This window comes from Moschus berezovskii, chromosome 3, assembly GCF_049115385.1.
Source record: "Moschus berezovskii isolate FMDL1 chromosome 3, NW_MosBer_1.0, whole genome shotgun sequence".
Lineage (NCBI taxonomy): Eukaryota > Metazoa > Chordata > Mammalia > Artiodactyla > Moschidae > Moschus > Moschus berezovskii.
The window spans coordinates 48,410,760-48,426,835 of NC_142462.1; positions in this window are offsets into that span (position 1 = coordinate 48,410,760).

The window sequence follows — 16,076 nt, forward strand, 5'->3', positions numbered from 1 at the left end:
AGTTTGCTCAGGAAAACAGAAAGTACACTAAGTATTATAAACAGGAGGCATTTAATATAGGAAATTTGACACAAAACATTTGAAAATCTAGGTTGGGAGGTTAGCAAAGAACTGCTAGATTTTAGAAATGGTGAAGTGAGGAATTGCAAGAAACTACTGTTCATTTCCTCAGCTGCCTTTAGCACTGAAGTGGGTTATCCAACAGAAAATATTGGTAAAAATATCCATCTGTTCTTTTATAATCCGACAAACCTATTTGCTGCTGCTCATTTAATAACAGTGCTCCCTTTCCCTCTTCCTGGCAGGAGATGATTCTCCATGGGTTTCCATTATCTCTGTACATCTTGCAAATAAAGGCACTGACTGACTTTTTTCTAGACCATCTTTTTAGGGATGTTTATGTGGCAGGAAGTCTTCCAAGGTGGTTCAGTGGTAAAGAATCTACTGCCAATGCAGGAGACGCAGGTTTAATCACTGGGTCAGGAAGATCCAACAGGAGAAGGAAATGACAACCCACTCACTGGGTCAGGAAGATCCAACAGGAGAAGGAAATGACAACCCACTCCAGTATTCTTGCCTGGAAAATTCCATGGACAAAGGATCCTGGAGGGCTGTAGTCTGTGGGGTACCAAATAGTCAGACAGGACTGAGCGGCTGAGCACTCACGCGCACACCATGCACACACCCATAGGGCAAGTAGCCTTTGAAGACATAGATCCTGTCTCCCTTCAGGGCAAAGACCAGATGGGATTACTGCTCTAAATTCAGAGTTAAGTGAAGTGAAGTCGCTCAGTCATGTCCGACTCTTTGCAACCCCATCGACTGTAGCCTTCCAGGCTCCTCCATCCATGGAATTTTCCAGGCAAGAGTACTGGAGTGGGTTGCCATTTCCTTCTCCAGGGGAACTTCCTGACCCAGGGATCGAACCCGGGTCTCCCTCATTGTAGGCAGATGCTTTACCGTCTGAGCCACAAGTCCTCTAATCTACTCCACTGTGTATGCAGGTATTACCCAGCCCTCCTTTAATTGTCCTGTGGGATTTGTGTCTGGCAGAACCAATGCAAATGTTTATCTTCTGACTTTTCCTGTTGCTCTAAATAATAAAGCCCTTCATCTCTGACCCAGGAGTTTGATGTCTTTTACCAGCTCCTATAAAACAAAGGCAGGCTTCCCTAGTGGCTCAGTAGGTAAAGAATCTGCCTGCGTTGCAGGAGATATAAGAGACACGAATTTGATCCCCGGGTTAGGAAGATCCCCTGGGAAAAAAAAAAAAAATGGCAACCCACTCCAGTATTCTTGCCTGGGAAATCCCAAGGACAAAGGAGCCTGGCGGGCTACAGTCCACGGGCTCCAAGAAGTGGGCATGGCTTAACGACTGAAGTACCATGCATAAAACAAAAGCAGGCTAATTTGTTAACATGCAGGTAGGGAAAATTTCAGATCTTTTCAGTTTTTTATACCAAAGGTCATATCTCATGGGAGGATCTTTGTTTCTGCAAAACTGGCGGCGGGGGGAGTCGGGGGGGGAGAGGGGGACAAACAAGCGAAGATAAATAAACTTGCTCAAAAAAATCATCTAACAGCTTTTTATAAAATATAAATATAAAAAAGAATATTTCAGATTTTGGTTCTTTTTTTTTCATACCTCATTAATTTTACCTTTTGGTGTTGGTTTAGTCCCTAAGTCCTGTCTGATTCTAGTGACTGCATGGACTGTAGCCCCCCAGGCTTCCCTGTCCATGGGATTTCCCAGTCAAGAATATTGGAGTGGGTTGCCATTTCCTTCCAGACCTAGGGATCGAGGGATCAAACCCACCTCTCCTGCAATTGAAGAAAGATTTTTTACTGACAGAGCTACCAGAGAAGCTTATTTTATCTTTCTTCTTTATTAAATCTCCACTTATATATTCTCAATCACAATGTATAATTTATAGACTCATTGAACAAGGAAATTCTTATGCTCTATTAGGCTTTGAGTTTAAAATTATGAGCAAAAATATACATTGTCTCTATTCCATTGGAATTTTTCTTTATTGTTTTTTTCCTAACTCCTTAAGTTGACTGCTTTAGATATTTTAAAACCGTTGCTGCTGATGCTAAGTCACTTCAGTCGTGTCCGACTCTGTGTGACCCCTTAGACGGTAGCCCACCAGGCTCCCCCGTCCCTGGGATTCTCCAGGCAAGAACACTGGAGTGGGTTGCCATTTCTCTCTCCAATGCATGAAAGTGAAAATGAAGTCACTCAGCCGTGTCCGACTCTTCGTGACCCCATGGACTGCAGCCTATCAGGCTCCTCCGTCCATGGGATTTTCCAGGCAAGAGTATACATAACTGCAAAAAATATATACATTTTTAATTGGATATTGGAACTAAACCTCCTTTCACTACCTACTACTAACAGTCCTCTACCATGAAGACTGTGCCATTCCCTGTTAATACATGTTTATCTTCATTCTCAATGATACATAGAATTTCATTATGTGTACTTATTAATTTTTACTCTATCTGTTAATGGACATTTTTAGGGTTCTGCCTGATTTTTCACTAATAACTCAACAGTGGCCATTCTCCTGAATATATATATATATTTGCCAATATGTACAATTATTTTTTTATAGTATTAGAAGTAGAATTTCTTGGTTAAACAATGTGAAAATGTTTGACTTTTTGTTTATGTTGCTAAATGTCCCGGTATAAAGTCTATATGAATTTCAATTCAAAAGTATGCTGGGAGAATGGAAACAAGAAATTCTACCACTCTAGGGCAAAAAAAGGTTGAAAAAATATCCATTCTTGAAATATTGTATATTTTGATGTGTACTGCTCTGAAAAAATTGATTTTTACTCAAACTCAAAAAAGTTTTCAGTTATTTCAGAGAATCTGTTCCCTGCTCCTTTACATTTAACATGACAAGCAGTTTGTGCAAATATCTTTCACATTTAAGAAATAAAAGGAGAATCACAAAAACAGTTTTCTAAAAATGTTGCTTAGAAGAAGAAATAAAGTTATAGAAGACAAATAACTAAGAAATTTATGAAATAAGGATACTTCAAATAAATGTGAAATGTAACTAAATTAAAATAATTAATTTTAAAATCGGAGAAGGCAATGGCACCCCACTCCAGTACTCTTGCCTGGAAAATCCCGTGGACGGAGGAGCCTGGTAGGCTGCAGTCCATGGGGTCGCGATGAGTTGGACACGACTGAGCGACTTTACTTTTACTTTTCACTTTCATGCATTGGAGAGAGAAATGGCAACCCACTCCAGTGTTTTTGCCTGGAGAATCCCAGGGATGGCGGAGCCTGGTGGGCTGCCGTCTATGGGGTCGCACAGAGTCGGACACAACTGAAGTGACTTAGCAGCAGCAGCAGCATACATATGAAGTATGAAGTCTTTACACCGAAATGGTATTAGTTATTTTTCTGAGTGTTTTGAAAATAGGTGATTTTTCCTCTTAGTTTAATTTCTACTTTTTTCTAAAGGTATATATATATTGACTATATATATATATATATATCTCCCAGGTGGCACTAATGGTAAAAACCCACCTGCCAATGCATATAAGAGAAATAAGAGACATGGGTTTGATCCCTGGGTTGGGAAGATCCACTGGAAATGGCAACCCATTCCAGCATTCTTATCTGGGAAATCCCATGAGAAGAGGAGCCTGGCTGGCTACAGTCCATAGGGTTACAAAGAATCAGACACAATTGAAGCGACTTTGCATACACATGCATATATATATTGTCAGTTCAGTTCAGTCGTTCAGTCGTGTCCAACTCTTTGCGACCCCCTGAAATGCAGCACTCCAGGCTTCCCTAACCATCACCAACTCCCAGAGATTGCTCAAACACATGTCCATCAAGTCAGTGATGCCATCCAACCATATCATCCTCTGTCATCCCCTTCTCTTCCTGCCTTCAATCTTTCCCAGCCTCAGGGTCTTTTCAAAGTTTTCAATGAGTCAGTTCTCATCAGGTGGCCAATGTGTTGGAGTTTCAGCTTCAGCATTAGTCCTTCCAATGAATATTCAGGACTGATTTCCTTTAGGATGGACTGGTTGGATCTCCTTGCAGTCCAAGGGACTCTCAAGAGTCTTCTCCAACACCACATTCAAAAGCACCAATTCTTCAGTTCTCAGCTTTCTTTACGGTCCAGCTCTCACATCCATACGTGACTACTGGAAAAACCATAGATGATACTAACCATGTTGTAAAACATCACTTTTGTGGCCTATTCTACTCCAGAATTGATAATGAAAAAAGTCAGAACACAGTATAGACATCTCTTTATAAGATAACTCAAAGAAGCCAAAAGATATTGCCAGAGCGTACTACAATCTTAAGTCCCAATCATGTATATTGTTTTTCTGAGCACAGGAAGCCTAAGAAAACCCTAAAAATGTCTGGCTAAAACCCTAAAGATGTCTGGTTCTAGGTGGGTAGTGACACCATCATGGTTATCTGGGTCGTTAAGATTGCTTTTGTATAGTTCTTCTGTGTATTCTTGCTACTTCTTCTTAATATCTTCTGCTTCTGTTAGGTCCATACCATTTCTGTCCTTTATTGAGCCCATCTTTGCATGAAATGTTCCCTTGGTATCTCTAATTTTCTTGAAGTGTTCTCTAGTCTTTCCCATTCTGTTGTTTTCCTCTATGTCTTTGCACTGATGACTGAAGAAGGCTTTCTCATCTCTCCTTGATATTTTTTTGGAACTCTGCATTCAAATGGGTATATCTTTCATTTTCTCCTTTCCCTTTCACTTCTCTTCTTTTCTCAGCTATTTGTAAGGCCTCCTCAGACCACCATTTTGCCTTTTTACATTTATTTTTCTTGGGGATGGTCTTGATCACTGCCTCCTGTACAATGTCATGAACCTGTGTCCATAGTTCTTCAGGCACTCTATCAGATCTAATCCCTTGAATCTATTTGTCACTTCCACCGTATGATCGTAAGGGATTTGATTTAGCTCATACTTGAATGGTCTGTTATATATATTTATATATTATGTGTATGATATAGGCAACATTAACAATAAAATTCCTCTACAGGGTGCTGTGTTTTCAGTATATGTAGGATGTTTCCAGCTGTTGCACATGCAGAGGGAGCTGAAGGAGATAGAGTGTACCGATTAGTGAAAGTGAAAGTCGCTCAGTCATGTCCGACTCTTTGCAACCCCATGGACTGTATAGTCCCTGGAATTTTCCAGGCCAGAATATTGGAGTGGGTAGCCTATCCCTTCTCCAGCAGATCTTCCCCACCCAGGAATCGAATAGGGGTCTCCTGCGTTGCAGGCAGATTCTTAACAACTGAGCTATGAGGGAAGCCTGTAGATGCCTCACTAGATGAAGATTTTGTTCTAAAAACAATAACACTTTGTCCAAGCAATCTACACGATCACAAACAAGATTTTTCTTGTGTTAAGCAAGACCTACTCTGTGTTAAGCAATATAAAATTCTTTGAAGATGCTAAAGCTATCGTATTAAAGAATACTTTACTTCTAACTTAGTTAATGCTAGATTTTAAGAATGGGGGTGGTGGGAGTTGGGTCATGGCACTTCTCAATACCAAGCTTCGGGAGAAGAGTTGCACAATTTGGGAAATAGAATCTAATTCTTCTCTGCTTTCTTTTATATGAGTTGATTTTAAAAATATAGTAATCTGAAAAGGGTTCCATTACTAAGTGAATGCTGCTGATCTAAGATATTCAGTGTCAAAACAGCATGGGTCTTGTTCTCCCTGAAAGGTAGATTTCCTGTTTTCAGAAAATTTAGGAATGATTCTCAAGCCTCCTTTGTAGATGAGAGTACCTAATTGTCTAAGCTTTTACCTTGTGCTTTCATCTTCCTGAAACATCATTTCCTAGGATATTGGTCTTGCTTCCTGCTGAGTCAAATTCCACTGGTACCAACCCATATATCAGAGGCGTTATAAACTTTCACATGAATTCAGGATTCTCTACATACATCCTTCATGGGATCACTCTCATTTTCTCCATAGACTTTGGATACTGGCAAACTGCCTGTGATTTTCTTTGTAATTACACGTCCCTTTGCCACCCATTCATAAACTAGTTTCTGTGTTACAATTAATCACAGAATACTATCAATAAGATCTCCCTCAATATCATTAGCATCACATAATCTTTTACTGGCTTCGAGATTATTCTTGGCTGCTGAGAAGAAAAGCAAACAAACAAACAAAAGAAACAAACAACAAAGGCAACAAAAGCCCATAATCTCTTTATATTCTGTTTCTCCTTCATAGAATACAGTAGTTGAATTAATTTTACAACATAATTTCAGAAATAAAAAGATATAATACATTTCTTTTGATGCTGACACCAGTGATCAACCAAATATAAGACAATAGAATATGTAATAGCAATTATCTTTCTTAAAGTCAAAAATGCAAAAAAGAAAAAATTCTGAAACAGAAACTAGAGGCTTCCCACAGGCTTAACTTTTCAACAATAAAATAATTTCTTCCAAGGAGTCCTGTGGAATCTCTTTCCTTAGTTTTGGTAGACAGATGGTTCCCTTTGTCAAAGAAAAAACAGAGTCTGATAGTAGTTAAGATGATAATAGTAATAATAAAAAGATTTCATTCTAGAACTGTTGCAATAGGAGAAAAGAAACCTCAGTATAGCACTAGGCTCAATTCTGAATACAAGAAAAAGTGGGAATTTCCAGCCAAAGAGAAGACGGAGGGAAGGTAGCAGGGGTAGAAACTTACTAAGAGGAAACAGGACAGGCAAAAGGGATTCTGGTTAAATCCATCTAACAGGATTCTCAATGAAGTCAGCAGCAAGGGTGATCAGACATCAACTATCAAGGGTGATCAGATACAAAGGGTTAGGGGGTTCTGGGTAAAACTGGGCTGTTGGGCAACAAGCCCAAGAATGGGGCTTTGTCTGGCTCAGAAGAACCAGACTAAAGGTTGGTGAAGGAATGAATCCTTGTCAGTCTCTCCTCCTGTTCATGGAAAGAAGAATGTCTCTTCTAACTTAAGTGCATTTCTCATTTGGTCAAATTTTATTCATTAAAGATTAACTGAAGCATCTGCTGGAATTTGTTAGCAGAGGATATTTGCCGGGTGATACTACCAGTCAAGCATTTAATGAAAGCATTTTGTATAAAAATAGAAGAGCAAACACTAATAATTGGAAACCCAGTTTCTGAGTCCAGAGCACAGTCAGTTGAGATTTCTAGATGCTGGACTCAGAGACAGCAGTGGCCAGCCAGTGGATCTCCTGGTTTGCAGTTTGAATGTCTTTGGTGATGGCACTGGTTGTTCTGCTAAACTTTCTGAGTTGCCCACATAGCAGCAGGCTATGTTCATATATGATCTGTTGTGATTTATTCGAAGTTTATATCAAGTCCTCCAGCTTCAGCCTTTAGGTTTCAGGGGAAAGGGCAGGAAAAGGGGCAATTTTTGTTCTCAGTACTGCCAAGTAATGACAGTAAATGAATAAATAGAAATTTTAATTTGGAAAGTTGTTACCAGATAACAGAGAAAACTAGGAGAATTGAGAACCCACAGATGAAGGAAGGAGATGATCCAAAATTTTGAGTGGAAACACTGAGCATGTGTGTGGGATTTTTGAACTTTAAAATTTGACTAGGTGGATGAATCACAAGCATTAGAGTCTTTATTCCTTTACTTTTGAGCCGGTCACCTTCCCCAGAATGTTCTCTTCATCTCCTACTTGGTGGGTAAAGTTCTAGCTGTAAGAATTCTGGGAGTTCAGCAGACAAAGAAAGCCGGGGACTTTAACCCAGCCTGCAGATGCATCTAGTCACTGCATCTCCTACTGTCTATGTGATACCAACATTTTCATTCATTGCATCTGATGCTCATTCCAAAGATCCTCAGTCTTACCTTTTCCAGGAAATGAGTCCTTTGTCTTCTCTCCATTGGGATAGCAGGGAAGAGGGACTAGAGTTCCAACTACTTTGCAGTTTCCCCCAGTTTTCTCTCACTTCACTTTAATTTCCGGAGGCATGTGGTGTTACCTACTCCTGACTCTTTTGATAATTCTCTTTTTTAAATCAGGAGGCTTCTCAGGCCTCAGAACACCGCTTCCTTAGGATTCCTCTTTTTCAGGTATGCTCAGCCAGTTACTACAGGTCCATCTGTTTTCCAGCTTGCAAATTTCGTTGCTGTGGTCTTTGTAAATGTCACAAATTGCTGAGGCTGTAAGTCTTGGTTCCTTTATCCCAGTTAAACTGCTTAAGATCTGCATATTTCCCTGAGATCCTTTGTTGGTCATCTGAGAATATAATCCTAGAAGTATATCCCTGAGCTACCCAATTTGTATGCAGCACACCATGGGCTACCACAAAAGGGTTCTGAGTGTGCCGTGAAATACAGATCACTGAAGTCCTTTCTCCTTGAGTTTCTCAGACAATGGTCCAGGCAGAGCAAGCAAGCCAGAAAGTGTGCCCAAAGTCCCTGTGAACAATGAACACATAAAACATCCAGATTTGCTCTATAATAAGAATGCAAATCCTCTACCACTGGGACATCTATATCAGCAGCCACTCTGGATGTGTAGTCCATTGATCTGCTGCATGTTGTATGTTCCAGGCACACAAAAGAACATGGTATATAGGCCAAGGTCAGGGCTAGGATCTTACACTGTCTTTGCATACATTATGTTCCTCTTGCAATCCAACTGCAATTTTAGAGACATCTAAGCTAGCAGCCAGGTTACAGTCCTAGCAATATATTTGTATTCTGCAATTGAAATATTCACCTTATTTTGAATTTATTGATTTGAAAAAGTCTGAATGAATTTGAAATCTATTACAGTTATTGTAAGAAATTTATCATTAAAGTATTAATGAAGGAAATAATCTCTTTAATAGCTTTAAACATAATTTCAATAGTTTTGAATTTTTAAACAGTTTAAAAAATATGTTTAAATGGTATCTCATATATCTGTATGAACAAAGGTCTTCCTTGATGGTGACTATCAGTAATTTGAAAAGATCATCATTAAAAGGTCTTGATAAGGAGTTGTAGATAGCCCTTTCAAGCATAAAGAAAAAAATTTTTAAGTATTGTTTTTAAACAGATGTGAGCTTAAGTTTCTTGTTTAAAGCTTTCAAGCTTCTTAGGTAATCACTTGACTTCCTTCAGTATATCTGTGTTAGACTGGATCCCTGGAAATACATTACAAGATGGAGAATTTCAGGCGGAATGTTTACCAGGAAAGGCCTTCAGGCAACTGTAAGGAATTAAGAGTGGAGGCAACAAGAGGCAGGAGCTGACCAATCGCGCGTTTACAGCCAAGGCCTCAGCTGATCTCACTTGGAGATCTAGAGTTGTGATGGCCTTTCGGAGTTGTCTCTATTTGATGTGAAGGGCTGGGCCTGTGTGTTCTCTCGTCAGTCATTCATTGCACCTGCTCAGAGGGTATATAACATTGAGTGAGAAACACTGTGAGGTGGTGGAATTTTGTTTCTCTACCAGCTTGGAGAGGGGTAAGTCAGCCCTGGGCAGGGTGCTGCAGAATTTGCCACCCTGTGAGTTATCACAGATACTGACTTAATTTTCTCTAACTTCCTTGGGATTCTCCTGGGCGACATTCATTTGGGTTATTTACATTCAGACTACTTTTCCGGGTTATTTACATTGGGCCTACTCTGTACCTCCTGAGATTTCATTAACATTGTAGATGTTGGTATTATATACTTTTTATAGCACTTATTACTATCTAATATTATAAATTAATTTACGTGCAGTCACATCTTTGTGGGCTTCCCAGGTAGCAGAGTGATACAGAATTCACCTGCTAACGCAGGAGACACAAGAGACATGGGTTTGATCCCTGGGTCAGGAAGGTCCCCTAGAATAGGAAATAGCAACCCACTGCAGTATTCTCACCTGGATAATCCTATGGACAGAGGAGGCTACAGTCCATGGGGTTGCAAAGAGTCCGACATGACTGAACATGCCCGCACATCTTCATTGCTATCATAAAACTTGAGAGGATGACAGCTTCATTAATTATTGTATCACCAGCGCTTAAAACACTGACTGGAATATAAGCAAGCACTCGGTAAACATTTACTAAATTAGTGATAAAATGAATAAGTGAAAGGGTTCCTGAATCCAATTTCAGCATGTGTGTTTGGGGGCTTCCACACCAACAAGCAATTCTCAGATGCCAGAGGGGTGTTGGAGAACTCACTTCTGACACTGTACTTAGAGATGGAGTCAGACTCCACAGCTAGATGCCTCAATCCCACAAAACCACTCTTCACTTCAGATGCCCGTTGCAAGCCCAGGTTTTTGCTTGTGCTTCTGAGCTACCGGCTCCAGGTCAGTAGTCTCCTCGACCCTTTCCTCGAGTTCAATTAATTTGCTAGAATGGCTCACTCAGGAACTTAAGAAAATCTGTTTACTCGTACAACAACCAGTTTATTATAAAAGGGTATTAAATTATACAAATCAACAACCAGATAAAGAGATACATAGGTCCCAAACAAAGAATCGTGCATCCTTGTAGAAGTTGGGGCTCAGCACAGTGGCACGTAGAAGTGTTCTGGCTCCCCAATGTGGAAACTCTCTGAAAAGGGCCAAAGAGCTGTCCTTTTGGGTTTTATAGAGGCTCCATTATATAGTCGCATGCATGTGTGTGCTCAATCATGTCCAACTCTTTGCAACCTGCCAGGCTCCTCTGTCCATGGAATTTTCCAGACAAGAGTACTGGAATGGTCTGATATTCCATACTCCAACATTGTATAGTTATGACTGACTAAGTCATTGGTTAATGGCCATTGACTGAAGCTCAAGCCTCCCTCTCCCCTCCTGGAAAATCAGGGGATGGGACTGAAAGTTCCATTCTCTGCTCATGTGGTTGGTTCTCCTGGCAACTGGCCCACCCTGGGGTGGGATCCAAAAGTCACCTTCATTAACATAAAGCCAATTGTGATGGGAGTAAACCCAAGGGTTTGGGGAGCTGTGTGGCAAGAACTATGAATGAAGAGCAAATATATCTGAGAACTGCATTTTGGTCGTCTGATGAGTATCACAATTAATGAATTCATTAGCTTCTCTTTCTCCCCCTCCTTGCCCCCCTTGCTTCTTCTTACTTATTTTCTGCTTCTCAGTATCTCCTTCTGCTATGAAATGTATTTGAATGGCAATGTCATAAGGTCAATCAATCCTGGTAACTCCTGTGGACATTAAAGGATTTTACACATTCTTGAAATATCACCTGATGTGATGTCCTGTCTAAGAATTTACTGTTCACATTTTAAGGAACATCATTTTCTTAATTTCAATCTTTGTTAAAGTGCTTTTTTCTATTATAATTTATATGTAAGAACAGAATTGTCAGTTCTACAGAAAATGAAGTCCCACGTCCAAACATTTTTCAACAAATTGCTATTGTCTTTGAGTATATTTAGAACTTAGGCGCATAGACTCAATAATATTTTCCATCTCTTATCTTTTTCAGGATGTTGTCTTACTCTGATAATTCTCTAACTCTCTTAGTAGAGTTATAAATTTCCCTTCTGGGTGTTGATAACTTATCTGGAAAAGCTATGGTACATTTTATACCTTCTGTGTGGACTTTTGCTATTAATCTGTTCAGAAATTACTTCAACTACTTCTGTATCACTGGAGACAAATGGTCACAGCAAAACTGTTTTTTGTTTTGCTTTTTCAGGTTTTTAATCAGGCCATAAGTTTTAAAATAAGTTCCAATTTTTCCATTTCTCTCCTGTAATTATCTGATTGGTTATTAACTTAAGACCTCTTTTTTCTACAGTCCATAATGCATGTTTCACTGCAAATGTTATGGAACTTGTGATACATCTTGGGGAGAAATTTAATAATATAGCTTACACTTTCCCAATACAGAAAACAAATTTCTTTAGATTGAAGATATTTCTGTGGGAAAATGAATTTCTTTGTTTTCTGAACTTTTCTCTGTCTTGATGTTCTTGGGTGTATGTCCAAAATGACCACTTCCCTATACTTTGTCTCCCTTACACGCAATTGGTGATCTTTCATATAGACACCTTTTTGTTCCTGTTATTTTTAGGGCTGGCTTTTGTTTCAAACAAATGTAATCAGTTACATTTCCAGTTTCAAACATCTTAAACAAAGTTCTAGAGAGCCAAGCACCATTTACAAGAAGTACTATCTTTTATAAGACTAAATGTTTCAATGTTGATCTTTCTATGGATGTATTAAATTCCTTAGAAAGGATCAGTTAGATTTGTCCCTGTCCTGATTCTGTTTAGGGCCTTTTCTTGTCTATGAGCTGTTTTTTCTATGTTTTTATAACCCATAACAGTGATTTGCTGATGTCCCAGTATTAGGAGTTTCTATTTGCTTAAAAATTTCTCATTAATTGTAATGCATAATTATTAACATTTATTAGTACTGTGTTTCAAGTGCTCCTAGTTCGTAAATCATTTCATTATGTCCTTTAATCTTTTTTACATTCCTTACAAAATATTTTTTGAATGAGGAAACTAAAATTAGATTGGCTCAGGAACTGTCCATCATCAAACCACCAGTACATTGGGGAATCTGGTTTCAAATCTTAGTTTATCTGTGATACTTCACTGCCTCATAAATGTGACATCTTTAAAAATACTGATTTCTTTCCTCCATTAAAGACCCTAAATCATAATTCCATTGGTCTCGTAATTCCTATGAGAGCATGCAATGCCATAACTGCTAGAGAGATGAGTCTAGCTTGTAACTTTGTTCAGTGCAAATCTTCTATACCATATTAGTGTGATTGCAAGCAAATTTCCCAAGGTAAAGAAATTTCTTGCTCTTGGGGCTAAGGATACTCGAATTGAGTAATATATCTGAACTTACCAGTTAAACATTTCATGTCTTCCCAGTAAAAGATATTAATTCTTTATTGCTACTACTCTTGCTTTAAAAAAAAATTCTGTATTCGATTGTCCGTTTTTCAGGTTGCCTGAACTCAGAACAACTTTTGCAATGTCTTTCCGAACTCCTGCCCAATGTTAACTCTTATTCATCCAAGGTGCTCTGTACAAACAGTTCTATAAATTCTGAGTTCAATATGTACTATATCTGGCAACATAATGACTGTTTACAAGTTTGAGATAAATGTTAAAAATAAGCAGAACAAATAAAGTAAATAGAAATGAAACAGGAAAAACATTGGGAATATTGATTGGGGGTGAGGATTTATTAAGCTTATCTGGAAAAATTAAATGAGAGTTGTGAATCATGTTAAGGAAGGAATTATGCTATCAGATTATAAACTTTATTTTGAAGATGCAATAGGTAATATAGTGTAGTGATTGAAGTCGCTCAGTCATGTCCAACTCTTTGCGACCCCACGAACTGTAGCCTACCAGGCTTCTCCGTCTGTAGGATTCTCCAGGCAAGAGTACTGAAGTGGGTTGCCATTTCCTTCTCCAGGAGATCTTCCCAACCCAGGGATCGAACCCGGGTCTCCCGCATTGGACGCAGACGCTTTACCATCTGAACCACCAGGGAAGCTCTCAAGTAGTGGCTTAAGAACTGAGGGACAGATAATAGAGAAGCTCTATGATAAATACTAGAATCTCAATATAGGGTTTAAAATGTCACAGATCCATAAGAAAAGGATGTATTATGTTTAATTTTGTGTTGGAAAATTATTTTGAAAACAAAGGCCAATTCTCAGTTGGCATTACGTATAAAATATATTGAAATAATGAAAAGTTTAAAGGTAGCATCTAAAACTATAAAATACATGCAGATATTTCAATGTGGAAGATAAGAACCTTCTAAGAATGAAGTCATTGTATGTATGAAGACAAAAGAGATTTGCCTATTACATAGAATTTAAACCTTTAATATATCAAATATTAAAATTTTCCATTCTATTAAAATGTTTAATTCCTTTTATATCTAAATCATTAATATAAATCAGAAAGCAAAATGGCCAAACTCAAGACTAATTATTTTGTCACATAATTAATAGACATATAAAAATCCAACTCATTATAATCAGAGAAATACAAATAAAAGCTTCACAGTTCAGTTCCTCAGTTGTGTCCAACTCTTTGCAACCCCAAGGACTGCAGCATACCAGGCCTCCCTGTCCACCACCAACTCCCGGAGTTTACTCAAATTCTTGTCGATTGAGTCCATGATGCCATCCACCCATCTCATCCTCTGTCGTCCCCTTCTCCAGCCTTCAATCTTTCCCAGCATCAGGGTCCTTTCAAATGAGTCAGCTCTTCACATCAGGTGGCCAAAGTATTGGAGTTTCAGCTTCAACATCAGTCCTTCCAATGCATATTCAGAATTGATTTCCCTTAGGATGGACTGGTTGGATCTTCTTCCAGTCCAAGGGACTCTCAAGAGTCTTCTCCAACACCACAGTTCAAAAGCATCAATTCTTCAGTGCTCAGCTTTCTTTACAGTCCAAGTCTCATATTCACACGTGATTACTGGAAAAGTCATAGCCTTGACTAGACAAACCTTTGTTGGCAAAGTAGTGTCTCTGCTTTTCAATATGCTGTCTAGGTTGGTCATAACTTTTCTTCCAAGGAGCAAGTGTCTTTTAATTTCATGGCTGCAGTCACTATATACAATGATTTTGGAGCTCAAAAAATAAAGTCAGTCACTGTTTCCACTGTTTCCCCATCTATTTGCCATGAAGTGTTGGGACTGGACGCCAAGATCTTAGTTTTCTGAATGTTGAGCTTTAAGCCAACTTTTTCACTCTTCCTCTTTCACTTTCATCAAGAGCCTCTTTAGTTCTTCTTTGCCTTCTGCCATAAGGGTGGTGTCATCTGCATATCTGAGGTTATTGATGTTTCTCCCAGCAATCTTGATTCCAGCTTGTGCTTCATCCAGCCCAGTGTTTCTCATGATATAGGTTAAATATGCAGGGTGACAATATACAGCCTTGACATAATCATTTCCCTATTTGGAAACAGTCCGTTGTTCCATGTATGGTAATAACTATTGCTTCTTGACCTTCATACAGATTTCTCAGGAGGCAGGTACGTGGTGTGGTATTCCCATCTCTTTCAGAATTTTCCACAGTTTGTTGTGATCTACACAGTCAAAGGCTTTGGCATAGTCAATAGAGCAGAAATAGATATTTTTCTGGAACTCTCTCATTTTTTCTATGATCCAGCAGATGTTGGCAAGTTGATCTCTGGTTCCTCTGCCTTTTCTAAAACCAGCTTGTACATCTGGAATTTTACAGTTCATGTACTGTTGAAGCCTGGCTTGGAGAATTTTGAGCATTACTGTACTAGCGTGTGAGATGAGTGCAATTGTGGGGGTAGTCTGGATATTCTTTGGCATTGCCTTTCTTTGGGATTGGAATGAAAACTGACATTTTCCAGTCCTGTGGCCACTGCTGAGTTTTCCAAATTTGCTGGCATATTGAGTGCAGCTCTATCACAATATCATCTTTTAGGATTTGAAATAGCTCAAATGGAATTCCATCACCTCCAATAGCTTTGTTCATAGTGAGGCTTCCTATGGCCCACTTGACTTCCCAGTCCAGGATGTCTGGTTCTAGGTGAGTAATCACACCATCCTGATTATCTGGGTCATGAAGATCTTTTTTGTATAGTTCTTCTGTGTATTCTTGCCGCCTCTTCTAAATATCTTCTGCTTCTGTTAGATCCATATCATTTCTGTCCTTTATCGAGCCCATCTTTGCATGAAATGTTCCCTTGGAATCTCTAATTTTCTTGAAGTGTTCTCTAGTCTTTCCCATTCTATTGTTTTCCTCTATTTCTTTGCCCTGATAACTGAGGAAGGCTTTCTTATCTCTCCTTGCTATTCTTTGGAACTCTGCATTCAGATGGATATATCTTTCCTTTTCTCTTTTGCTTTTTACTTCTCTTCTTTTCACAGCTATTTGTAAGGCCTCCTCAGACAGCCATTTTGCTTTTTTGCATTTATTTTTCTTGGGGATGGTCTTGATTCCTGTCTCCTCTACAATGTCACAAACCTCCATCCATGGTTCATCAGGCACTCTGTCTATCAGATCTAATCCCCTGAATCTATTTCTCACTTCTACTGTATAATCGTAAGGGATTTGATTTTGGT